Consider the following 25,565-nt stretch of genomic DNA (forward strand, 5'->3'; position numbering starts at 1 on the left):
TGAAGCTGCGATAAGTAGACATTGAAATTTCATGAAGAGCAGAGGAAATTGCAATTAGTTCCGCAGTAAAAACAGAAGAACAGGTATGTAAACGATAGCTCAGTGTACCAGATGGAAGTACAATGCCAAATCCGACATGTCCATCTGATTTCGAGCTATCTGTAAAAACTGGGATGAAAGATGGATACTGACAGCGATGATAGATAAATATCTGTTGAAAAACCACAGATGCTGTTGTGGATTTATCATATCCAGAAAATGGATTTAAAAAGGAGAATTCTGGATTATCCCATGGGGCAAAACAAAAGACATTTGTAGACATAATTGTTAAATTAAAGTCCGAGTCCTGCAAAAGCTTTTTCAATCTCACACTGAACGGTGGAATGCAAGAGGAACGAACGTCATAAATTCTCCCAAGACCAACTGGAAGTGTTAATTCAGATATAGGGTGCTTCGGGAGAGACTGCGTTCGGAAGTAATACAAGGCTGCAATTTTTTTACGCCTTAAGTAGAGAGGTAGTTGATAACAAATATTGTATAAACTTTCTATGGGGGATGTTCGAAAGGCACCAGAGCAGATTCTTAATGCAGAATGATGGATAGTATCCAGTCTGCGCAAAACACTAGGACGTGAGGATCCATACACCATGCATCCGTAATCGATACGGGAAAGAATGACTGCCTCGTAAATACGGATTAGGGAGACTCGATCTGCTCCCCAAGAAGTTCTGGAGAGGACTTTTAAGATGTTCAAGGTTCTCTCACATATCCTTCGCAAGTACAAAACATGCGGAATGAAGGTGAGTTTGGGGTCAAATAAGACCCCCAAAAAACGTATTTCATCAACAACTGGAATAGCATGGCTACGAATATAAATATTAGGTTCCGAGTGAAAACTACGTTTTCTGCAAAAATGGAGGCACCGACTTTTCTCTGGGGAGATGGTGTGCCCGTTTTCATCACACCATGTTACTAGTTTGTTGACTGCATTTTGAAGCTGTCTTTCAATTAAATGCATATTACTTCCTTCGCATGAAATCTGGAGATCGTCAACGTAGAGGCTTCCATGAACAGATGATGGTAATTGATTTAAAATTTGACTTATATGAACAATAAAAAGAGTGACACTGAGGACACTTCCCTGAGGAACACCCTCAGATTGAATAAAATTGTTAGAATAAAAGTTCCCCATTCGAACTCTAAAAGTGCGATATGACAAAACGTTTTCTATAAAAATGGGCAAATTTCCTCTAAAACCGAGATTGAAAAATGTTAAAAGTATACCATACCGCCATGCACGGTCATAAGCTTTCTCAATATCGAAGAATATGGAGACAAGGTGGTTCCTCCTTACAAATGCGTTGCGAATTTGGGTTTCCAGTAAAACGAGGTTATCAAAAGTAGATCGACCTCGACGGAAACCACTCCGCAACGGGGAGATGCATCCTTGTTTCTCCAATTCGTATACGAGACGTGCATTAATCATCCGCTCAAAAGTCTTGCACAGACAGTTTGTCAGAGCTATTGGTCTGTAGTTCAGAGGGTTTCGTGAATCCTTGCCAGGTTTTAAGATGGGGATCACAATAGCTTCCCGCCATTGTGCAGGGTACGTCTGCTCAATCCAAATCCTGTTAAATAATCTTAACAGGTTGCAAAGGGAAGTTTTACTCAAATGGCGAAGCATGTTGTAAGTGATACCAACAAGTCCCGCTTGTATTATGGGCTTGAGACAAGGCTGTTTCCAATTCCGACATCCTAAATTCAGAGTTGTATGGGAAGTTTCTTCTTGCATTAAAACGCAATGGCAACTGTTCCGCGCGATTCTTAATTGCCTTAAATTCTATATTATAAGAACCAATTGCGGAAACTTCTGCAAATGCTTGGCCGAGAATATTGGCAACGTCTAATGGGGATGAATACAATGTACTTCCGGTTTTTAAAATAGGAATGGAAGATTCACTATAAATCCCATTAGCGGCCTTGACCTTATTCCACAACATTTTACTTGGAGTCGAAGATGTAATGGACGAGACAAAATTAATCCAGGATTCCCTCTGACTACGACGACGTATACGACGTGCAAGGGCCATGGCTCTTTTAAAAGCGACTAAGTTCTCCGTCGTTGGGTACCTCCTAAATTTGTTCCAAAGTCTCTTTTGGTTCTTGTAACTATCGCGGCAAGCTTCATTCCACCACGGTCTGCGAAATTTTCTCAGACGTGGGGAACTCTTTGGAATGGTGGCATTTGCGGGATTTGTTATGCTCTCAACGACATGTTGTACTGCTTCAGTGATGTCGCAAGTATTGATCATGTTCTCTGTGATTTGTGCTAAAAGTTTGAACGTATACCAGTCTGCCCGCTGGAATAGAAAACGTGGAGGACAAGATGTCATACCGTCTCTATCAGCATGCGAGACCATAACAGGGAAGTGGTCACTATTATAAAGGTCCTCACTTACTGCAAAAGTCAGCAACGGCATGAGCTCAGGAGAACATATAGCCAAATCAATACTGTGGAAGCTGCGTGTGGGCGCATGAAAGTATGTCTTCTCATCATTATTGAGCAGACAGAGACAGTTATTATTAATAAACTGTTCAATCTGCCGCCCACGAGAGTTTGTACTATCTGCACCCCACAATGTACTATGGCCGTTGAAATCACCAAGCAAAATAAAAGGCGAAGGAAGTTGCTGCACTAAATTATCGAGATCCTGTTGAGAAATGGCATCATTGGGTGGTAGATAAATACAGCAGACTGTGACCAAAGATCGTGTGTGAACTTGCACAGCCACAGCCTGCAGAGTGGTATGCAAAGTGAGAGGTGTGCTTGGATAAAGATTTGAGGTAAAAATACATACACCTCTAGAACCATGATGACCATCATCTGCGTCTTTCCGCACACAGCTGAAACCACGCAATTTGACAGGATGGTTTGGTTTGGTTTGGTTTTGTTGGTTTCTGGCGCAAGAGCCATGCTTGGCTATGCTGCGCCAATCAAATGGTAAAATTATACAAAGGTTTATAAAACATTCATTTGTTAAAAACAAGATCAGGGGTGTAAAGATAAAGAAAAGAAAAATGATGAAAAAAACTCGATTAGAATCTTAAAACTTTAAACCATGATTCATAAGAATTCAATAAAAAGAAGTAATTCATTTACTCTTATAATACAATAGGACAAAAAAGATGCTAGATGCAAGTGAAAAAACCAATAGCTTTTAAAAAATTAAAAATATTTGGGTGGTATTTTTCACCCACCAGGTCTTGTAATGTTAAAGATGCCGAGGTAAAAAAACGAGCACGACAACAATTAAAAACTGGGCATTCAATTAAAATATGACGAACAGTAAAATGAACTTTGCAACTGTTGCACATAGGTGCATTTTCGCCAAATATAAGATGCTTATGTGTGAAACGTGTATGCCCTATACGGAGACGAGTCAATTTAACATCCATCTCACGTATAGGATGAACAGGCCAAGAAACAATGTTCGTTTCAACAGAATGAAATTTATTTCTGATCTGCAGGTCCCACGATTTTTGCCAAACAGAAAAAAAAATGATGATCAAAGGACCTTTTGATGTCACAAAAGGGAAGTCCTATACTTAAAAAGGTCGTTGCAGATTTTGCGGCCAAATCTGCCTTCTCATTCCCGAAGATACCAACATGACTCGGAACCCAACAGAAATTTATTTGGAAGCCATCATTTTTCAAAAGTCGCAAAGTGAATACAATTGTAATCGCAACCGGATGCATCCGATTGTGATAATGTGAAAGTGTCTCCAAAGCACTCATGCTATCGGTATAGATGACAAAATGACGCTGAGAGGATGATCTAATTTTCTGGAGGGCACAGAAAATTGCTACCAACTCAGCTGTAAAGACTGAGCAGCAATTATGAAGACGGTGGCTCAGTGTATCGGATGGAAGTATGATTCCACAACCGACATGACCATCTGATTTCGAGCCATCCGTGAAAATTGGGGCAAAAGTAGAATACTGACAGCGATGGTATAAAAAGATCTGTTGGAGAACAACAGTAGCTGTTGAGCGTTTATCGAATCCAAGAAAAGGATTCAAATAAGAAAATTGTGGGATATCCCAGGGTGGGAAATTAAGGAAATCCACAGCTCTAACATGAATATCGTTAAGGTCCGAGTCATGAAGGAGTATTTTTGTTCTCTCAAAAAAGGGAAGCATGTTCGAAGGACGGGCATTATACAGTCGACGAAGACCAACTGGCAGTGACAATTGACCTAAAGGATGTTTGAGAACAGATTTTGTTCGAAAATAAAATATAGCAGACAGTTTCTTACGCCTTAAACATAGAGGAAGTTGATGGCATATAACGTATAGGCTTTCAACGGGAGAAGTACGGAATGCACCTGAACAGATACGCAAAGCAGAATGGTGAATGGTATCCAGTCGCCTCAAAACTGATGGGCAGGCGGAACCATACACCATACAAGCATAGTCAATTCGGGAAAGAATTACTGCTTGGTAAATACGGATTAAGGAGGTTCGATCGGCACCCCAAGATGTTTTCGAGAGCACTTTTAAAATGTTCAATGATTTCTCACACTTCCTCCGCAGATATAAGATATGCGGCAGGAAGGTGAGCTTCCGATCAAGAATCACTCCCAAAAACCGTACTTCGTTCACCACAGGGATTTGAGTATTTCGAATATGCATATTCGGATCATGATGAAGCTTTCTTTTCCGGCAAAAGTGGACACATTGGCTCTTCTCCGGAGAGATAGTGTGCCCATTGTTATCGCACCAAGTTACTAATTTATCTACGGCAGTTTGTAAATTTTGTTCAATTACATTCATATCGCTATCTTGGCATGATATCTGCAGATCGTCAACATAAAGGCTGGCATGTACAGATGAAGGTAAGCTTGTTAAAATTTGACTAAGATGAACGATAAAAAGTGTGACACTGAGGACACTTCCCTGCGGAACTCCCTCAGCTTGAATAAAAGAATCGGAATGAAAGTTGCCTACACGAACTCTGAAAGTCCGACGAGATAAAAAGTTCTGTAAAAACATAGGTAGGTTTCCCCTAAAACCGAAGTTAAAAAGTGTTGATAGTATTCCAAAGCGCCAAGCACGGTCATAGGCCTTTTCTATATCAAAAAATATGGAGACAAGGTGATTCCTCTTAACAAAAGCGTTACTGATCTGGGTTTCCAGTAAAATGAGATTGTCGAAGGTGGAACGACCTCTCCGGAAACCACTCTGCAAAGGGGGAATACATCCTTGTTTCTCCAATTCAAAGATAAGACGAGCGTTGACCATGCGCTCAAAGGTTTTACAAATGCAACTTGTTAGAGCAATTGGCCTGTAGCTTAGAGGATTTGAAGATTCCTTGCCAGGTTTTAGGATTGGAATCACAATAGCTTCACGCCATTGTGATGGGTACTTCTGCTCCGTCCAGATTCTATTAAATAAAAATAGTAGGTTGGAAAGTGAATTTTCATTCAAATGGCGAAGCATACTATATGTGATTCCATCTGGCCCAGAACTTGTATCATGGGCTTGAGACAAGGCGGCTTTTAATTCAAACATCCTAAACTCACAGTTGTATGGATAGGAACTTTGGTCATTAAAATGCAATGACAACCGTTCCGCTGGATTCTTAATTGCCAGAAATTCAGGACTATAAGAATCCGTTGCGGAAACCTGTGCGAATGCATGGCCAAGAATATTGGCTATGTCTAATGGGAAGGAGTGCATCTCAGTTCCGGTTTTTAAAACAGGGATGGATGATTCACTATAAATCCCATTAGCAGCCTTTACTTTCCTCCATAAATGTTTACTGGAAGTAGAAGATGTGATTGATGATATAAATTTTATCCATGATTCCCTTTGACTACGTCGGCGAATGCGGCGAGCAAGCGCTTTGGCTCTTTTGAAAGCGACAAGATTCTCTGTTGTTGGGTATCGTCTAAAAATATTCCATAGTTTCTTTTGATTCTTATGGCTGTCGTGGCATTCTTTATTCCACCACGGTTTGTAAAACTTCCTTAGACGCGAGGAAGATTTTGGTATGGTGTTATTAGCGGCTTTTATAATTGTTTGAATGACATGTTGAACTGCTTCTGTGATGTCTGGAATACTGACCATAGCCTGTGAGATGTCTGCTGAGCACATAAACATATCCCAGTTTGCTCGATGGAATAAAAAACGTGGAGGGCGTAGAGTCTTATTTCCTCCTTGAGCATATGAGACAATAACTGGAAAATGATCACTATTGTATAGATCATTACTGACTGAAAATTTAAGCAACGGCAAGAGTTCAGGAGAACATATGGCCAGATCAAGTGTATGGAAGCTACGTGTGGGTTCATGGAAGTACGTTCTCTGTTCAGTATTGAGCAGGCAGAGACAGTTGTTAGATATAAACTGCTCAATTTTCCGCCCTCGAGAGTTTGTACTTTCTGAACCCCACAATGTACTATGTCCGTTAAAGTCGCCCAGTAAGAGAAATGGTGAGGGAAGCTGGTCTACTAGGTTATCAAGATCTTGCTGACATATAACTGCATGAGGTGGTAAGTAAAGACAGCAGACTGTGACTAATGTCCGTACATGAACTTGTACAGCCACAGCCTGTAGAGATGTATGTAGAGTTAGAGGTGTGCTCGGGTAAAGGTTAGAAGTGAAGATACAGACACCTCCAGAAATGCGAGATTCTGTGTCTGCATCTTTCCGCACACAGTTGTATCCGCGTAGTTTAATAGGAATGCTTGGTGTCAAAAAGGTTTCTTGAACACCAAGACAAACGGGATGAAATTTGTTAAAGATGGACTTGATATCAGGAAGTTTGGAACGAATGCCACGACAATTCCATGAAAGGAAAGTACCCATTAAGAGAGTTTTGTATTAGAAGAGAGGTCGCTATCAGTTGTTTGAGTTGGTGAAACATCGCAACTCATTTCTAATTCATCGTCATCCCCTTCAGATGGATGGAGTTCAATGATATCGGGACTTTTGGGTGCGCCACCAAAAATGGATGTTAAATCCTTATGGACGATACCCTGCGTCGCCAGTCCCAGTGCGACGGATTTCTGTGTTTTTGATAATTTTAATTTTGAAGGCAGCTGTATTGGCGAAGAGCCACGTTTTGCAAGCTTTAGTTTCAGTGAATTTTGGGATTTTGAATTCGATTTCGATTTAGCAGGTTTGATATTGTCAGGAATATTTTTTGCAGTAGGTTCAGTTTCAGATTCAGAGGATTTATCTGTATTTTTGTTTTCGGTGGAGTATTTAACACAATTCTTACAAGAACAATTTGTACAAAAAGATTTTCTTACTACAGATGCATATGTTAAACCAGGTGAGGGTGTTTGAGCTAGAACTTTCTTTCTAGCTTCAGGATAGGATAAATTTTCCTTCGTTTTTATTGCTGTTATTTGTTTTTCTTGTTGCCAACGTTCACAATTTCTAGAAAATGAAGTATGATTACCTCCGCAGTTTACACATTTTTCGGGTGCGCAACACTGCTGGCTATCATGGCCTTTTTCTGCACAACGGGCGCAAGTGAGGGTCCCGCGGCAGTTAGTTTTCGAATGACCGAAACGCTGGCATTGAAAACATCGTAGAGGATTTGGGATATATTGTCATACGGGTAATTTTATGTAGCCTGCGTATAAAAATTCTGGTAGCTTCGGAGTATGAAAAGTAATAATATAATGTTTTGTGGGAAGGAGTTGCCCATCCCTGCGAATATTGATCTGGCGTACATTTGTCACTCCTTGTGGCTTGAGTTCCATAGTTATTTCCTCAAGAGGAACGTTAAACAGCTCTCCACATGTAATTACACCTCTTGAATAGTTAAGTGACATGTGGGAGCTAACAGTGACAGGTATTGTTGCCAATGCTTTTAATTTTATGATTTGCTGGGCTTGCTTTTTTGAGCAGACTTCCACCAGCAAATCACCTGAACGCATTTTACGGATGGATTCAACTTCACCGACAACTGCTGCAATTGCTTTTTGTACGAGAAAAGGCGAAACATTATTGAATGTTTCTTGCTTATCAGAAACTCTTTTAATGACAAAAAATGTATCGAATGATGGAGGAGATGTGAAATGAATTTGTTTTCGATGCCCACTGAAGGGAGATTTCCGGGAGGAGCCCATGCGATATAGATAAAAATTCAGGTCCGACGGCACCACCCACCACGGAGCCCAACAAGGGAAGGCAGCCACCGGCTCTGGCCATTCCCAGCCTCGGTGCTTACCTTGGTGCTAATCGGTTGCCTATACGCTCGGAGTTACCCCCGGGGACAGTGACCACCCTTAACGCCAAGCCCAAGGAGTAACCCCTTCGCTTGATCTCTAGCAGACTAGCCACTCAGGTGACTAGCTACCAGCCGATTGATGCACAGGGGACCACAGTGCACCACCCGTCTTTCAAATGGGTCGCCACGCACGGCCAACACGTGGGGTTTTGGCTGTCCATGAGAAGCAAGAAGCAAACAGAGCGGCAACAGCTTCTGATGGAGAGCTCCCTCGCTTGCCGTCGAGGGAAGGAAAGACGCAGCAGATAGCAGCAGGTTCAGAGGAGAATAAACGTAAAAGGAGTATAGATCCCTGGGAACCTCGGGATTGGGTCACCAGTACTCACCTATAGTAGGTGAGCCCCTGAGGGGTCAATTTGACAGGAATATCAGATGTCAAAAAGGTTTCCTGAACACCAATGCAGACAGGATGAAATTTGTTAATTATTGTCTTGATGTCAGGTAATTTGGAGCGAAGGCCGCGACAGTTCCATGAAAGGAAAGTACCCATTAAGAGGTTCTTTTGGTTTTAAAGGTATTGGAGACGGTGTTTGAGTGTTGCGACACATCGCAACTCATTTCTTCATCCTCTTCTTCAGACGGATGAAGCGCGATGAGTTCAGGACATTTGGGTGCTTCACCAAAAATAGATGTCAAGTCCTTTTGGACTATGCCCTGCTTCGCAAGTCCCAAGGCGACGGATTTCTGACCTTTAGACAATTTCAACTTAGAAGGCAAACTTGTTTTTGAGAGGCCACGTTTTGAAAGCTTCAACTTCAGAGAATTTTGAGATTTTGATTTTCTTAAAGCCTTTTCAGGTCTACGAATTTCTAAAGTGGTGTTGGTGTTTGATCCAGAATCGGAATCCGATGTTTTTGTATTTGTTTTAGAATGGCTAGGATTTTTGAGACAGTTCTGGCACGTACAGTTTACGCAAAACGATTTCTGTACGGCGGAGGCATAACTCAAACCGGGAGTCGGTGTTTGAGATAAAATTTTCTTTCTGGCTTCAGGGTAAGATAAGGCTTCTTTTATTTTCACTGTAATGATTTTTTTCTCAAGTGTCCAGCGTTCGCACGATCTAGAAAATGAAGTGTGACTGCCACCACAGTTCACACACTTTTCAGGTGCGGAACACTGCTGACTATCGTGCCCTTTCTCAGCACAGCGGGCGCAAGTGAGAGTCCCGCGGCAGTTGGCTTTAGAATGGCCGAAACGCTGACACTGAAAACATCTCAACGGGTTAGGAATATAATATCTCACTGGTAGTTTAATGTAGCCTGCATAAATAAATTCTGGTAAACTTGGACTATGGAAAGTAAGTATATAATGTTTAGTGGGAAGGATTTGGCCATCCCGCCGTATAGAGATCTGTTGTACATTGGTGACACCTTGATGTTTTAGTTCTGCAGATATTTCTTCAAGGGGAACATTAAACAATTCCCCGCAGGTTATAACGCCTTTAGAATAATTTAATGACGTGTGTGGACTGACTGTAATGGGAATGGTAGCTAAGGCTTTCAGTTTTAATATTTGCTGGGCTTGCTTTTTTGAATTCACTTCAACCAGCAAGTCACCGGAACGCATTTTTCGGATTGAAGAAACTTCGCCTACGGTTGCTGTGAGTGCCCTCTGTACGAGAAATGGTGACACAGAATTAAAATTTTCATTTTTCTCAGAAACACGCTTGACAACAAAAAAGGAATCGTGATTTGGAATATTTAAGGTATTTGGTACGATACGACGCCCACCGAAGGGACCGCGTTTGGAGGAGCCCATACGACATTGAAAGAGATTCGGGCCCGACGGCACCGCCCACCACGGAAAGGCAATTACCGGCTCTGGTCTTTTACAGCCTCGGCATACACCTTAGTGCTAGCCGGAATCTATACGCTGGGTTATGTTATTTCTGATTTTGTGGCACAAGAGCCATATCTGGCCATGCTGCGCCAAACATATGGTTGAAGATAAAAAATATTCAGTGAAGTTCTAAAAAGTTAAAGTAAAATTTGCAAAAACCAAGAAATGTGGAGATAAAATTGAACAAGTTAAATAAAATGGAAAACACCAATTTCTTTCAAGAAAGTAAAAATATTTGGGTGGGGATGTTCTCCCACCAAGTCACGAATGTTTGAAGATGATTTACCGAATAAACGTAATCGATGAGAATTAAAAATTGGACATTCTGATAAAATATGAATGACAGTTAAATTAACATGACACTCATTACAGACTGGGCATCGCTCACCAAATAGAAGATGTTTATGTGTGAGGCGAGTATGGCCAATGCGAAGCCGAGTCAATTTGACGTCCAACTCGCGTATTGGCACAACTGGCCACAGAGTAATGTCAGGTTGAAGAGAATGCAGTTTATTAGAAATCTGCAAATCCCATGATTCTTTCCATAGACAGAAAGTGCGTTGAGAAATATATTTTTTGAAATCAGTGTATGGAATAGCTCGCTGTAGAGAAGTGGATGCTGTCTTTGCTGCAGCATCGGCAGATTCATTGCCAACAATGCCAACATGGCCAGGTAACCAACAAAATAGAATTTGGTAGTTCCGAGCTTGCAAGTTTCTCCAAAGATGAAGGATATCTACAGCTACTGGATGTGTTTTGGTGTGAGGATGGCTGAGGGCCTCCAGAGCACTCATACTATCAGAATAAATGCAGAATTTGTGGTAAGTAAGGTTAGAAATTTTTTCAAGAGCAATCATAATTGCCATTAGTTCAGCAGTTAAAACTGAACACAGAGTACTCAACTGAAAGCTGCTTGTGTCCTCACCAATGACGACAGCACAACCTACTTGATAAGCTGTCTTTGAGCCATCCGTAAAAGCAGGAATGTGTGTAGAATATTCATTGCGGTGATATAGAAAAAGTTGTTGAAAGACAACAGATGAAGTGGTAGACTTGCCATAAGCGAGAAAAGGGTTAAGATATGATATTTCTGGGATATCCCAGGGTGGCAAAGCATAAGCGGTAGTATTATGAACCTGCAGATTTAAAATTCCTGGATCAGCGAAAGTCCTTGTTATCCTTTCACGAAAAGGTAGGATATTAGAAGGACGTGCATTATATAATCGTCCCAAACCAATAGGTAAATTCACTCGACGAATAGGGTGATTGATAAAAGATTCAATACGGAAAAAATATAGTTCAGATAATTTTTTTCGTCTCAGATGAAGTGGAAGTTGATGACAAATCACATATAAACTATGAACTGGTGATCTATACGCTGGGAGTTACCCCCGGGGACAGTGACCACCCTTAACGCCAAGCCCAAGGAGTAACCCCTTCGCTTGATCCCTAGCAGACTAGCCACTCAGGTGACTAGCTACCAGCCGATTGATGCACAGGGGACCACAGTGCACCACCCGTCTTTCAAATGGGTCGCCACGCACGGCCAACACGTGGGACATTGGCTGTCCATGAGAAGCAAGAAGCAAACAGAGCGGCGACAGCTTCTCATGGAGAGCTCCCTCGCTTGCCGTCGAGGGAAAGAAAAAACAGCAGAAAGCAAAAGGCGTAGAGGAGTGCGAACAGAAAGGGAGTAAAGATCCCTGGGAACCTCGGGATTGGGACACCCGTACTCACCCATAGTAGGTGAGCCCCTGAGGGGACTAAAGGAGGGCTTTATGGCGAAATATTCCTTAGTGCCTCAATGACGCTTTTTGAGTCTGTGTATAAAATAATTTTCTTATAGTTACTAATTAGCAATTTCGTTAAGGCCAGGTATATTGCATACATTTCAGATGTAAAAACGGAACAAAACTCATGCAAACTCTCAGAAATTATCTTATTTCTGTTAACTACCTCTGCTGCCACTCATTTACCAGCTTTTGATCCGTCAATAAAAATAGGTTCATAGCTAGAATACTGTTGTCGGGGGCCATAAAACATATACCGATACATTAGGTTTAGAGTTGTCCTTTTCTGCAATTTTTCGAAGTCATCTATAAATTTTAAATTAGTATTTTTCCATGGAGGGAATTCGTCGGTTTTATTAAGAACTGGAAAATCATCAATAGAAATTTAAATAAGAATTTGCCCAATTCTAAATCCAAAAGTAGGAATAAATGAGGGTTTCAATGAGAATAATGGACCATAAATTGGATTTATAACTTTGTAATGTAGTGGATGGACATCATCACTTTTTATTTTAAAAAACATATTGAGTGCAAGCCTCTGTCTTCTAAGTTTTAAAGGGAACTCGTGACACAAAGCATAAAGACTTAAAACTGGGGTAGTTCGAAAAGCACCCACTGATACCCGTAAACCTTGATTGTGTATTGTATCAAGGGGCCTCAGTGTCAAGGGGCCTGCAGATCCGTTTATCATGCTTCCATAATCAAGTTTGAATCGAATAAAAGCTCTATATATTTTGAGAAGGTAGGAGCCTTCTGCTCCAAACGATGTGCTAGAGACTATTTTTAATAAATTCAACGAAAACGTACATTTTCTTTTTAGATAGTTTACATGAGATTTAAAGGCAAGTTTAGAGTCGAAGATTACACATAAAAATTTAATCTCGGTGACAAAAGGGATTGTCTGGTGGTTCAATTTAAGTTTAAGATCGGAGTGAATTCCACGTCTTTTACAAAAGTGAATTGCAGCTGATTTCTGTGGAGATATTGTGAAACCATTCATTTTCCCCTAACTGTGTATTTTATTTATGGCTTCTTGAAGCTTCTTTTCTATAAAATCCATGTCCTCTCCAGTGCAATGTATCTGGAAGTCATCCACGAATAGCGAACCATGCACACTTGATGGGAGATTTTTAATGATGTCATTGATTTTTATAATAAATAAGATCACACTCAGGACGCTCCCCTGGGGAACGCCTTCGTTTTGATAAAAACTGTTTGATAAGATATTACCTAGTCGAACTCTAAAATTTCTCATTTTTAAAAAGGTTTGTATAAAAATTGGTAAATTTTCTCTGAGACCCATTTTATGTACATCTCTCATTATACCGTATCTCCATACTCTATCATAGGCCTTCTCCAAATCAAACATAAGGGACACTAGATGCTTTTTACTAACAAAGGCTTCTCTAACTGCAGTTTCTAATTTTAAAACGTTGTCTATAATGTTTCTGCCACGACGGAAACCGCTTTGGAGTGGCGATAACCAATTTTTTGTTTCAAGTATATTAATCAGTCTGGCATTAACCATCCTTTCCAAAACTTTGCACAGACAACTGGTGAGTGCAATTGGTCTGTAATTACTTGTATCTTGTGGATCCTTACCTGGTTTAGCTACTGGTATAATTAATGCTCTTCTCCATGAATGTGAAAATCTTTGCTCTTGCCAGATTCTATTATATACTCGTAAAATACTTTACAAGGATGATTTATTTAAATGAATAATCAGGTTTAGATTGATGTTATCAGGACCTGGTGAGGTAGCTCGAGATTTATGCAGAGCCCTTTTCAGTTCTGTAAAACTGAAATCGGAATTATATTCTTCGTCATTATGAGTGGTAAAATTTAAAATACTTTCTTCCTTTTTTTTATAACTTATAAATTTTTTGGTATAAACAGTATCACTGGATACCTTAGAGAAAGTTTCAGCCAAAGTCTCAGCTATCGCCTTAATATCTGTTGTTGTACAACCATTCAGAGTCGAAAAGGTTGTAGGGAGATTTTTATTGCTGCCAGAAACTTTCCAGACTTTATCCCAGAGTTGTTTAGAGCCAATTCGGTTGTTTATCGAGTTTACAAATAACATCCATGAATCCCTTTTACTCCTCCGTCGCATTCGTCGAGCATTTGCTTTTGCATATTTAAAGGTTATAAAATTATCCGTTGTAGGATATCGTCTAAATATATTCCATGCTTTTGCCTGTTTTTTATCAGCAATTTTGCACTCCCTATTCTACCAAGGTTTCCAATGTCTTGGAATCTTCCTCGAGGATTTTGGTATTGTCTTATCAGCCGCTTCTAAAAATTTTTTAGTTATATTTTCAATAACATCATCAATATTTTCATCTCCCACAATGTCTTCCCAAATGAAAGCCATCTGTGAGTAAAGATCCCAGTTTGCCTTATTAAAGGTGTACCTTTTCGTACTTTCAGGATAAGTTAAATCATCATCTTTGTATTATACAAGAATTGGAAAATGGTCACTGTTATGAAGGTTATCAGCAACACTAAAGTTCCATTTTATAGCCAATGAAGGAGAATATAAGTCCAAAGTGTGAAAGGTGCGGCTAGGTACATGAAAGTATGTTAAGTTTTGTCATTAAGCAAACAAAGACAATGATCTTCAAGCAAAGCCTCAACTTGTTGTCCTTTTAAATTAAAATCTGCACTTCCCCAAATAGGATTGTGTGCATTAAAATCACCCATTAGTAAGAATGGTCGAGGAAGCTAATCGATGAGATTATCAAGCTCTCGTTGAGATATGTTATCATTTGGGGGCAAGTATATGCAACCTATTGTTAATAGAGATCCAATATGAATTTGAACTGCAACTGCTTGGATACAGCTATTTAGAGTGATTTCTTTATGGGGGAAGGCCTGGGAAACCAAAAAGGCCACTCCACCCGAAGCTCTTGCACCCTGGGTATAGTCTTTCCTTATAATATCCTAATATTTAAATTTGAAAGAATTTTCATAAGAGAGAAGTCTCCTGTAAGCCGAGGCAAACGGGCTGATATTCATTTAAAACCATTTTAATGTCATCGGAACGAGCTTTTGCAGCGTGTCAATTTCACGAAAGAAGATTAATTGCCATTTGTTGTCTTATTTTTTTTAATTCTTTTTGATATCTACTCCTCCCCGTCAGTGGACATGAAATCCTCATCAGATGGATGAATTTTTATATCCTCCTCTTCAGTTTTCGACTCTTAACAGATCTTGTTTCGTAAGCGTGCGTTTTTTAACAGAAACTTATCTTCTCGTCCAAATTATTTTTAAAAGCCTGCATTCATGCTTTACGCATGGCTTTTGTTTCTTTAAAAAACTTAGATGACTTCTTTGGTGTCATTACCTTTTTATTATTTGATGTAGGGATGCGAGATGCTTTGTTTGGAGCTAAGTTATCGACGGTATTCACCGGCTGCTTTGAATATTTTCCTGACTGACAGCATTGTCTGCAGTTACTACTTCTATTTTAGAGATGTTTAGAGGGTTGGGTCTGCCATGGATACTTTGTTTTGGAGTTTATAGATTCACTATTGTTTTTAACTGGTGATTTTTCTGGTAATGGATTTGGATTACCATTAGATGGGGTTTCTTTTCGGACCATTTTGGTTTTACTATGTGGGCAACAGCTGAGCATTGATGAGTAAGACACTTCAACAGTGGGCGTTCTAGATTTTACTAATTTTCGAGCTTCAGCAAAAGGAATATTTTGTGTCACATTGATTGTTTGCATTTCTTTTTCTTCTATCCATCGAGGGCATTTACGAGAATATGAGGGATGATCTTCTTTACAATTGCTGAATTTTGGCGCAGATATACAAGATTTACTGTCGTGTCCTATTTCAGAGCAATGGCCGCATGTTTCTTTACCACGACAGGCTCCCATAGAGTGTCCAAATCTCTGGCATTTAAAACATCTTAATGGGTTAAGTATATATGGTTTAACAGGGCAGTTTAAGTATGCAATATGAACAGATTTGGGTGGTATATTTACATTAAAGGTTAATATTAGATGTTTGGTCAATATTAATTTGTCATTCCGTTTAATAGTTACTCGTTTTACTGACGTAATATTTTGGTCTTTCAGACATCCAAGAATTTCTTCAGAATCGTATTGAAGCTCTAGTTCTGATATTACTCCTCGAGATTAAGAGATTTATGAGGGTATATAGTAACTGCACGTTCTCCAATTGATTTAAGGTTCTGTAATAATTTAATTTGATTAACTGATTTCAATTCAATTAAAATATCCCCAAGTTTAGTTTTTTTAATGGATTGAACTTCGCCAACTATTCCAAGTATTGTCTTATGAATTAAAATATGAGAGACAGTTTTAAATTACCTTCCAACTTTTTTACAATAAAATATTTTGCTGTTATCACAGGTTCCTCCAAAGGAGAAGTTGACAGACAGTCGTTCTGCCGGGACCAAAATTGCGGGAACCCATAATAGTCAGATATTGTTCATTGCGGTACGACCCCACCCACCTCGGAAAGATTTAAAAGATACTTTGCGCAATTTATCAAATAGAAATACAAAAGTGTTAGTAATACACAGACATTTCAAAAATAGATTTGTGTTTATATAACATACTACTGTGCTATTTTAAGTATCCTATTTTTTTAAGATTAAAAAAGCATTTCAATTAAATTCCATCTATTACAATGTACATTCTTTAAGAAATTGTATACTTCGGTTGAAAGAAAACAAATATCAGAAATATGCTATTCAGAATTTCATAATCCAGTTCAGAGCACAGAACTAACTATACCAGCTGCCTTGATTGGGGAAAAAATCCATGAATTTATATGATGGATTTAAGACGAAATCCGTTTCTTTCTTTTCTATTTTAATTTCTACTACATGCATTGATTTCAAAAAAAATGTCCTCACTTTGGAAAATAAAGAAATGTATTTCTCACAGCAAGGTGAAACAAAGCATCAATGAATTAGAAAATTCATATTCAAGGTTGTTTTTTTTTAATCTTAACTAGTTTTTACAAGACCAAGAATTTCAAATATCGGTGCAATTGAAGGTTTTTTTTTAAATGAAAGCAAGGTTCCAGTCTGTCTGACACGAACAATGACATTCAAATATATTATAAAGCGTGCATAAGGCTTTGAGTTTGTGTGATCATCATTGCAGCAATTATTTGTACCAATATTTTTTTTCTTTGTTGAAAATTTTGAAGTTAATGGTCTTCTCAATAACCTTCACACACGTTTCAAAACCTGTGAAAATCAGAAGAGTAAGCACAAAATGGACGTTTTTTTTATTTCCCTCTAAAATAATTTGTTATTTTTCATTTAATAAAGAATTAGAGGTAGAATTTTCTACCGACGTGGGGATTAATTAAAGCTTTTATAGAAATTAAAGCAATATTGATGTGCAAACAATGGATTCACGTGTTACTAAATATTTGGAATTAGAATTTCTTTCCTTTCGAATATCATACGAACGTTTTGCCCCCAAAAAAATTTCTCCAGTCTGTTTTCGTGAGTAAGAAAAAGGAAGGAACCAAGAAGTTATAAACAGAGATTAAAGGTGAAGTCTTTTTCGTAATACTCCGCCACATTTATTTTTCCAGATTTCTCAGAAATTGTGTGAAGTGAAGGTTTCAGATATCGAATCAATTCTCCATGAGACTAAGTGAGGAGAAAGACAATCGTGAATCTGAAGAATAGATAAATTTTTTTTTCTTCATGTCATGGCCTTTTTCGTAAATATTTTCGGGAGATTCTCTTTATTTTTGTATTATTTTATTTATTTTTGAAAATCAATCTTAGTAGATGGTTCTGACAGCAAATTATTAACACTGCAGTGAGTGTGAATATAAGAAGAGGAAAGAATAAACACTGGCAAGAAGAGGAAATATATATATTTTTTGGTCTATTGTCCATCATAACAATTTGTACGGAATGTCTTAGAAAAGAAGAAATTTGGAATTTACTAACACAAGAAACCCCATACCAAGGTACGGTATGGGGTTTTGGTGCAGCACCCCATTTAGGGCAAACTATGCCATTCACAAAAAAAAAAAATCAAGTATTTTGCTAGTAATAAGAAATTCTTATTTTTCAAGTTCTGAATAGGGAAACAAGGAATAGAATAAATCAAAAAATGGTATTGTTCAGGGTTTTTTTTTTTCAGATATGTAAATGTTGCAGACAAGAAATCATCGCTCCAAGTGACTTTCTGAGGAAAACGACAAGCAAGAATCGAAGAGCGATCAGAAGAAATTTTTGTATTTGATACCATTGCGATAACAATTTGTTAAAAACATTTTGAAAAAAAATATTCTAAGTTAAGACTTCTGATAATTTTTTTATAATCCACTTTAATGGTAAAATTTCACATAAACAGTGTACAAAAACTTCTGCAAGAAAGGACAAAAAAAGAAGTTTTTTTTAAATGTTCACTGAAACAATTCATTAAGATGTTCTACTAAAAAAAGACATTTATGGAATTGGTTGAGTGTATGAGGCCTTCGTAACAGACCTTATAGTTATAAATTTGATTTAAATGCTATGTGGTGCCATTTTTTTTAACCTTCTGCCATTTAATATATTCCGAAGATATCCTTCCAGAAATTGAACAAAATATTTCTCCCAGAGATGGAATCACTATTCCGGCCGTCTTCGCCACGATAAAGACAAAATTCAAGGTGCTTTGATAAGTGGATAGAAAAATGTCTAAAGGTTTTTTTTTTTTTTTTTTTTTTTTTTTTTTTTTTTTTTTTTTTTTACGAAATATCCACAATAATAATTTTTTCTGACATTTCAGAAATTGACAGAAATAAAATTTCCAAACACAGAATCGGCGCTCCAACTGTCTAATGAGGAAACAGCTGTTCAAGAATAGAAGAATGGATAGAATATTTCGTGCCTGTGCTGCCAATGCGATAATTATTTTCTGCGTTTCTTTTAAATCCATTTACTTAATGTTTATGGTATTAAGTATTATGCAGATTCTAAAGACTGAAAATAGATGAACACTAAACAGAAACTAATATTCAGTGGACAAAACAGGACATTTTTATTTCTTTTATGTAGTGCCCACAACAGTAATTTGCTTTTAAATAAGAGCAAATATAAGTCATATTACCGCAATTTAATTTCTATCAGTTATTAATGCGTCAATAAAGGTAAATCTGTAATTTTTTTTTTTTTTTTTTTTTTTTTTGATGTCAGTTTTTTTGTTATCCTGATAGTAAAATATTTCAGTCACTTCAATGTAAAATGGAAAGTTTTTGGAAGCTTCCAGAGTAAGAACAGTGCAATACCTTTTTTTTTAATGCGCGATTCTAAAATATTCCTTTCAGGAACCGAGCAAATGTTCAGACAAGAAATCAATGCTTCAAGTGGCTGTTAAATGGGAAAAAGTCGAATACGTATCTGAGAAAATATACGAAAGTATATCTATGAATGTGGGCGTGATCCTTTAACGTGATAACTTGTTCCAAGATATTTCTTTTTCAAAAATTTCATCAAGCCAAGGCTTCCAATTATAAAAAATTTATTCAAGTGAATTCTCAAAAAAAAAAAAATCAGATAAATAATTAACAGAAAAAAAACTGACAATAGGCGCAACACGTACCGTGTTTTTTTTTTTTTTTTGTTTTTTTTTGTAATGCTCTCTGAAGAAATTTGCTCTCTTTATTCATTCCAATAAGGAGATAATATTGAAATTATCACAGTAAAGGGACGTTCCTGCGATTCAGATATATACGAGACGAAGAAAAAGTAGTATGATCAAGATTTCTTTTCAACTTTGATTTTTATTTCGAAAATCAGTGTTTGCTTCTGAACAGAAATAAACATTACTTTCTTGATTTCTTTTTTTACTGTCAGGATGAATGTTCAAACAAAAGACTCGAAGAAACCTTTTCTTTAATACCATCTACAGTAATTTCTTTGCCGATACCTAGCTCCTTTCAGAAATTGAAATATTTAAATGCATACAATATTCCAAGCATGGAATTAAGACTCCATGCTTCGATCCATATCAAATGGTAAGAAACGTTATAAAAATCTATTAAAATGCTTAGAAGTCAAAATGTGTATGCGATAAACAGTGCTTAAATAATTTTCAATATTTTTCGAAAATTGCATGATACGAAAGCATCTGGCAATAAAGAATTATTCAGACGATAATGTCTTTAAAAACAAGATGAACAATGAACAAAAATAATTCAAAATTAAGCATTACAAGATTTGGCTAAAGATTTTCATATAAGCAAACTGCTTATATACAACTTATTACTGCATGCATCTTTCGTGCCATCAATCTAGCATTTAGAAGATATACACAGAATTTTTTCTGGATGCTTGTGAGATTTACTGCATTTATCATTTGCAGCAAAAGGCTATCTTTTTACGAAAAATCATTTAGTTAAGGTTCCCGATTGTAAATTATTAAAGTCAAGTTGGGGGGGGGGGGACCGTGATGAGCAGTGAACAGAAACATTAATATTTTGCACAACATGAAGGATTCTTTTTTTCTTGTAATGACCCATTTATTCAGCCACTAGAGAATTTGATTTAGACAAATGCTAAATCTTTATCGTTCCATACACACAGTCATAACACTGTGGATGAAATACTAATAAAGGGATTTTTTTTTTTTGATATCCACTACCCGAATTTTATCCAAGTGTTCGTTTCGGAAATCCCTTGGTACTTTTTCTCCTTAAATATACGCATTATACTTGCCGTATGGAAGGTTATTGTTTGATTTTAAAGACAAATTATATATTTTTCAGTATTTCCCACAAAAGCTGCAACAAAAATTTTTTCCATGAATACCGAGAAACAACGATTGCAAGATTTCTTATCGGATAAGTATGAAATAGTGTGCTTATCATTCATTTGTGAGAGCTTTGTGCCACGCATATGGTGTAAACAAAATTGATAAATTAAGAATAATAAGTTCTACACATTTTTTTTTTTTGCCATAACTGTAGGAATGAAATTCTTGCTATTTTATTCGAAAACGGAAGGAAAACAAGGTTCCTTGCAAGCAATTTGCGAGTTCCGCCCCTCTTTATGAAACAGAGGCAAGAGGTAGGTAGGTATGGTTTATTGGCACAAGAGCCATGTGAGGCCATACTGCGCCAGTCATATGGTTTAATTTAAGAGCACAGAAACAGAGGCAAGAAACATCTAAAAAGAGCTTACATACAGTTGTAAAATTTGCTCTTTCATTTTACAAGCGATCAATGACAGGCTTTTTATCGCTTACATTGCGTGGGATAGATCAAAGTGTAATTCGTTAACAATGTCTTAAAAATCACTCTTCTTGTAAGATATTAAAAAGGATAATTTCAAATATGTGTAAAAAACACGTAAAATATACAAATGTAAATACTACGCATTTAATATACGTGAGGTAGTGAAAAGTTAACGCCATATTTGTTTAAGTGTGCAGGAAGAAATAACGTATTGATTTTTTTTTCTTAGAGTACAAATGCTACCATTTAAAGATAATTCATCATGATTTTATGATAATGTAACAAACGAAATTAATTCCAATAATGTTCATCATAATATGCTAAATAAAGTTCATTTTTATTAGGTTTCTTACAACTGAAAGCTATTTTTTAATGCAGTTGTATGATTTTAAATCTACAAATCAACATTCATGTTAAAAACAAATAGATATTTTCAGAGATATTCAGGAAAGAACCTCTCAATCTAAAAGAATCATCCAATTATTCAAAATATTCAACTCTGAATTCAGCGATAGATCTTGAACTCTCTGAAACCTCATGGACCATTAAGCAAAACAAAGACATCAAGTGTTTCAAACAAGAAAATACACTTTTAGTGTGCAAAAATGCCATATATGAACTGAGAGAAAAATATACTAAGGGCATCAAACACTCAACTACATAGCCCTCTGAATTTCAAAAAACTGAAATCGCGTTCTCTTCTGCAGTATTAAAAAATAATAAAAAAAGACGCACAATGTACAACACACTACGAAAAACAACTTTCCCCGAACAGCAAGACATACCATATCACAAGTTTTTTTTTTATTTTAGTGTGCCTTTTTCTAGTTTATTTTTGATTTAGCGGCGATATCGAAAATTCCGCAGAATAATACCATACCATTCCATTTTGCAAACAAGAAAACAAACTTTTAGTGTGCAAAATGAACATATATGAACCTAGAAAAAAATAGGCTAGCACTCAATTACACAGCCCTCCCCAATCAAGCACTCAATTACGTAGCCCTCTGAATTTCAGAAAACTGAAATCGCATTCTCTTTTGTAGTATTATAAAATAAAAAAAAATGCACAACACATACCATATCACAAGTTTTTTTTTTTTTAGTATGCCTTTTTCTAGTTTATTTTCCATTTAGCTTGCGTGTAATAGACCAGGCAGATATGGTGATATCGAAAACCTGTTTTCCTTGTGCAATCCCAATAAATGTATTCAAGAGAAGAGTTTCAATTATCATAGAAATAAATCTTGATAACCAAGGTGAATGGCAATACATAATAGACCAATATTTCTTGACAAGTATTTCATCAGTTTCAGTTGTTTCATAGTAATGCAAATAAGCTTAAAGCACCAGAGCTAAATTAAACACCACTCAGGAAACAAATTTAACAAGACGCCAAAAGAATACTACAGATTTTCTCTATGAAGTGACGAAAAATCTTTCAGGGGTTTCTTTATTACAGTTTTTTTTTGTGTGTGTGCGAAAAAGCCGAACTATCACCCCAGCTTTCTTGAAAAACAATTATCTTCATTTTGTTCTTTAATATTAATTAGATTTATCATCTACGTTTTTATAAAACACATAAAGGTTATCAAATATTTGAAATTTCGTAAATTTCACGTTTTCCGTAGCCATTATTTTTTTTAATTATTTTTCATTGAAGGCATTTTTCAGATATATAAGATGATGTTCATATTAACAAATGATAGAACAGGACTACTCATTTATTCTCCAGCCCTGGCACCAGAAGCTTCTAACGCAGTCTTTCAACACTGATAACAAACCAGTTTTGTAAAAGCAAATATATTTTTCTTTTTCTTTTAATCATTTAAATGTTTACGTCATCACATTTAAAATATTCTGTTATTCTCATGCAATTTTTAATGATAAATACTTGTTGATTTACGTATGCAATCATTTGTATCTTTTCATATTGAGAAAATCAATGATGGCCTGTATTATTCAAACAAATGAAAGCCATTTCATGTGTGATTGAAGACTTTCAGACATAACCTCAAAAGGCCAAGCAGCCCCACTTCAAAGACATTGGAAAAAATCGGAAAGTTCAGAGCATAGCTACGCATTGGCAGCAGCTATGGGCCTTTACTTATCCTCTAGGTGTTTATAGAAACTTTTGAATTATCCCTAAATTGTCCCTAGGAGCGCTAGGACTAAGGATTAATTTTTTAAAGTCCTTTACGTTTTCCTTAGTCCCCAGTGAACGTAACAAGAAAGTTGAGATTACTTCTGGTTCCTTCCGGGTTGGGAACACCTCAATTCCGCACTTGGGTAAGGAGGCGCAGTAGACCTACCTGGGGGTTCCCTTCACACTTACAGGTAAATCTAAAGTCAATACCTTAAAGTACCTTTCGCCTTAATTAGTGACCAACTAAGGCACCTCTAAAGCCCCAACAACGTTTGTTCTTTTTGACGTTCCATCTCCTTCTTGGTGTCTATCACTTATTGGCCATTTCGAGAGCTAGATCTTAACTTATAAAGCCCGAAATTGCGGTTAGGGGATATATCAGGAAATGGTTAGATCACCCGGTCTATGGTTGAAAAAAGTCTTCTGGTCGGTGTATTAATTAATACCAAAGCAAAACAGTGGAAGATGTGGGCTGAGCTGCTTTAAGCCTCAGTGGATGGAAACACCCCGAGAGCATCAGGCAACACCGCTGAATAGCACACCTGTATCTTGAAAATAGCATTCCTTGTTAGTAGGAGAGATTTTATTAACATGGTAACATGATTTTATCAAGACGGTGAGGGCCCGCATCAATGCTCTTGCAACTAGGACAAGGACGTCTACTGGGCGCCCAAATAAACCAAGGAACTGTCGAACAGGTTGTGCCGCCCTACAGACACCCAATCATGTTGCCCAGAAGTGTTTTCGGACGCATGGCCTGAGAATTAAGCAGCACAATTCTATAGTAAATTATGTGTGTCGCTGCCTTCAACAAAAGCGTTTCCAGGTCACGGAGGAGCGCATCTTTCTTTGCCCGCTGGAACCCTAAAGCCAGATATGGTTTCACATAAGAACTATACTGCGCTCGTCCTCGACGCACAAGACATTGAGGACGGTGTGGAGCTAACCTCAGCACTTACCACCAAAAGTAAAGTATAAAACCACTTGAAAACGCAATGAAAATACAGACAGACACGCACCCATAAAATTGAATTCTTCAGCATTACTTCAAACAAGAGGGCGACTAATCACCAGCATCGGCCAAACAGCTTTTGTGATTGATTATCATTAATCCTATCCATCAACTGCACACTCGCCATAATCTTCTCTATGGCATTTCACCTACGATTAGGAATAATGAACGCCCACGCAAGTGTGTGTGGGGGGGGGGATGTAGGACGTGTATCGGCTGACTGTACTTAACATATTGGGTGCTGCCTAACAATTTTTATTATGATTTTTTTCTTCATCTCTAGGCACAATATTTTTCCTTCTCACATGATTAGCCCTTTTATAGCCCATCCCACAAATGCCCAGTCGTCAGTAGAAGGATAGCCGACGTCACTTTCTTCTATTCCCACCAAGACGGCAAGAACCTTGCAAAACCATAGGATCCTCAATTCCAAATCTTATGGTGACCTAGGGGGCATCTTTTCAGAGAAAAACTGATTTTGCCTTAAACAGTGTTGTGAAATTTTTTTCAAGCAAATATTGTCGGGGCATTTCATTCGTGCGAAATACAGTCCTTAATACTCTGTAATATTTAGTAGAATAATGTATGATTCTATACCAAATTGAATAATTTGTATTACATTATGCAAAAGTGTAGCTACACATTTAACATATTTGATGTTTCATTATCATTAAAAATGATTCATTCTTGTGTTTCAAGAATAAAGGAAGCTTCATTTCGCCATTTGGTTTACAGCTTATCTAATAAATAAGCTTTCAAAAGAAGGCCATTTCACATGTACCAAAATTTTCTTTCAACCCAACATAGCATAACGTATTGAAAACACATTCGGAATTCTCATCTATGGTTATAGCGGTACGTATATGCTTCTAATTTCCATAAAACACATAGCCTACAGATTCGAAATCCTACCAAACTGGAAAAAGGAAGGAAAGTGTCCCTCAAATTTATTTGTAACATTACCAGATAACAACGAATCGAGGCAGGGATATTGCTGCACCAATTATAACAGGAAGAAAACATCTATTCTATTTCATCACAAGAGATCAACTTTCCCCCTCCCCCAAATGACAGTTCTGTAGCAATATGAAGACAAATTTAATGCATCTCAACAAAGCTAATTAACATTAACATTTCATAGATTCAGAAATTTAATGTGTTAGATTAACAAATTCGAAAATATAGTGCCAATGTAGTGTGATTGCTTATTCTTGCATTACTGTTTATCAAACAATAGAATAA

Source organism: Argiope bruennichi, chromosome 4 (genome assembly GCF_947563725.1).
Source record: "Argiope bruennichi chromosome 4, qqArgBrue1.1, whole genome shotgun sequence".
Classification (NCBI taxonomy): Eukaryota; Metazoa; Arthropoda; class Arachnida; order Araneae; family Araneidae; genus Argiope; species Argiope bruennichi.